Source organism: Peromyscus leucopus, chromosome 4 (assembly GCF_004664715.2).
Source record: "Peromyscus leucopus breed LL Stock chromosome 4, UCI_PerLeu_2.1, whole genome shotgun sequence".
NCBI lineage: Eukaryota > Metazoa > Chordata > Mammalia > Rodentia > Cricetidae > Peromyscus > Peromyscus leucopus.
The window spans coordinates 65,843,246-65,845,730 of record NC_051066.1 but is presented as its reverse complement, the minus strand read 5'-3'; the positions used below and the strand labels follow the sequence as shown (position 1 = coordinate 65,845,730).

Sequence of the window (2,485 nt, the reverse complement as noted above, 5' to 3'; positions counted from 1 at the left end):
TCCTTTATTGTTGTTCCACTCAAATACATTTAATTTTTAACTTTTAAAGATGATTACATTGTAAGGATACCTTAAATATCAATAATCTTAAATTAAACCCAACGTAAGCCAAGCCAACCCAAATCAAACCAGAGCTGGGAAGATAGGTCAGTTGGTAAAGGGCTTGCCATGAAAAAGTGAGGACCTGAGTTTGATCCCCAGCCACCAAGTGAAAAGCAAGCAAGATATGATGGTGCTTATTTATAATCTCAGTGCCGAGGAGGCAGAGCAGAGACAAATGGATATCTCAGGATTGCTGGCCACCGAGCCTAGCAGAATTTATAAGCCCCATGACCCAGTGAAAGACACTGTCTCAAAAAACAATGTGGATGGCACTTTGGAGGAATTTCACCTGAGTTACCTCTGGCCTCCACACACATGCACAAACACCCACCCCTTCTGTGCATGTGTTGGGTGGAAGATTCTTGTATCTAGAATCCTGGAATACTGAACATTTCTAAGGGTAGTTCTATACATGCCTCCACTGCAAGAGTACTTTAAGTTACTCCCCCTCACAGATGCCATATGACAAGGTAAATAAAGTACACTCAATCATGCTCTAATACTTTACAGTTTTGATTTTAGCATGTACAAGCTCAGGAGCCTGGTAAGTTTTACCAGTTGCAGAAATAATTAGAGTTGAGAAATTCTATTACTCCTTGAGGAATATCGACCCCTCCTGGAGTAGGCAGGACTATGTTCATCAGTTAAGTCACTATGGGTGGGAGATTCAGGGAAGACGTTTTGAAAAATACAAACAGCTGTCCAAGTATGGATTTGTGACCTTGAGCACATGGTTGAACCTAATTATTTTTTTCTCATCTATAAAATATTCTCTTATTTCCCTCTGGCTTGCACTATGCATATCATCCCTCTATTTTGAGGATAGTGAGGCAATTCCTGTGTATTATAGTACCACAAAGTTAAATTGCAGCTGAGACTAATATCCAGCAGTAGAGAATTGCTATTTTAGTCACTTATGTGATGGAGTCCTTGCTTGGGAAACCCAAACCAAACAGGGAGGGGGGAGGGAGGAAGGAAAGGAAGGAGGTGGAGGAAGGAGGAGAGGGAGAGAGAAAGTAAAGGCGGAAAGGAGAGAGAGAGAGAGAGAGACGAGAGAGAAGAGAGAGAGAGAGAGGAGAGAGAGAGAGAGAAATGATACCAGACACAAAGCCAAAGAGAACGCTCTCATTTCTGATGGAGTTTCTGATTCCAATTTCTGTGATTCTAGGCTCTTCGCATCTGCTCTTTAAAACATGGCAGCTACAAGCAACGTGACAGAAATAATTTTTTGGATTCTCCCAGAGCCAGCATGTACAGAAGGCATTTTTGTGATATTTTCCTGATGTACACAGCCATTGTGCTGGGCAATGGCCTCATTGTGGTGACTGTCATGGCCAGCAAAGGCTCTCTTCCCTATGTATTTCTTCTCAGCTACTTGTCCTTGTAGAGCTTGCTATTGTTCTGTCACAGCCCCCAAGCTCATCTTTGACTCTTTGCTCAAGAGGAAAGTCATTTCCTCCAGAGGCTGCATCACACAGATATTTTTCCTCCATTTCTTTGGTGGCACTGAAATCTTTCTCTGACGGTGATGGCTATGACCGCTACGTGGCATCTGCAAGCCCTTGCACTATGTCTCCATCATGAATCGAAGAGTGTGTGGGCTCCTGGTGGGCGCGTGGAGTGGGGCTTACTGCATTCTGCTGGACAAGCCTTCCTTATTTTCCAGCTTGCCTTTGTGGACCCAACGTCATTGACACATACTTCTGTGATGTCACCCAGTGTTGAAGTTGGCTTGCTCAGATACCTTCCTCATTAGCCTGCTAGTCATCATCAATGGTGGCTCCATCTCAGTGATCAGCTTGTGGTGCTGCTGGCTTCTTATGTGGTCATCCTGCATTCCCTGAGGACCACACAGCAGACGGACGGCGTAGGCACTCTCTACCTGTGCCTCTCACCTTGCTGTGGTGGTCTGTTTTTCATACCCTGTTCATTTGTCTACATGAGACCTGCATCACCTCCTGTGGACAAGATCGTGGCTGTGTTTTATACAGTTGTCACAACTCTCTTGAACCCCATTATTTACTCTTTCAGAAACACTGAGGTGAAAAATGCCATGAGGAAACTTGTAGGAGAAGATGACTTTGGAAGAAAAATAGAAAATGTAGGCAAAACAGGGAAACTAGAAATGGGAAGTTGGGGTACCTCAGAACCCCTTGGTCTCTACCTTGTCTGAACAATGGCCTTATTGAAATTTCCATTTTCTCATCTTTATAGCAATAGAAAAAGAGTAAGACACTAAAATGGATTGAGAGGGATATTTTAGTGCACCAGTGGCTTGAGGCAGATTGCAAGTCTGGAGAAAGGGAACTTCTCAGAACCCTAGGTCAGTCTGGGAAGGTTGAGGAAGGAGATAAAGAAAGAGGCACATAAAGAGGCAGTATTA

At 43.7% G+C, this 2,485-nt stretch overlaps 1 pseudogene; it reads left to right on the top strand.

The window, feature by feature from the left end:
* Positions 1 to 1,295: 1,295 nt before the first annotated feature.
* Positions 1,296 to 2,275, top strand: LOC114685940 (annotated as a pseudogene).
* Positions 2,276 to 2,485: the final 210 nt, after the last annotated feature.